A 395-nucleotide genomic window follows, 5' to 3' on the forward strand; every position below is an offset into this window, starting at 1 on the left:
GAACTTCATCTTTGTTTCCAAATGCAATGACTTCAGTTTTTTCCTTGTTTAACTGAAGAAAGTTCTGGCACATCCAACGGTTAATTTCATCAATACATTGGCAGAGGGAGTCAATGGGGCTGTAGTCATTTGCCAGACTGGGTTCCCACTTGTTCTGTAAACATTTGTGAATGTTGCTGCTATTATAGTGGGGACCCGACACATATCACTGGGCTAAACTCGGGGACTGGCGCCTTCTCTGGGCTAAACTCGGGAACAGGAGCCCACTCTGTGCTGGATTCAGGGACTGGGAAGCGCTTACGAGAAGCTGGCACTGTAGCGAGCTCTGGGGCTGGAGCCGACCGCCTTCTCCTCCTTAGATTCCCCTTCAGGTTCGGGGCGAAAGGAGTGGCCAG

The sequence above is a fragment of the Sinocyclocheilus anshuiensis genome, unplaced genomic scaffold (genome assembly GCF_001515605.1).
Source record: "Sinocyclocheilus anshuiensis isolate Anshui unplaced genomic scaffold, SAMN03320099.WGS_v1.1 scaffold1074, whole genome shotgun sequence".
Lineage (NCBI taxonomy): Eukaryota > Metazoa > Chordata > Actinopteri > Cypriniformes > Cyprinidae > Sinocyclocheilus > Sinocyclocheilus anshuiensis.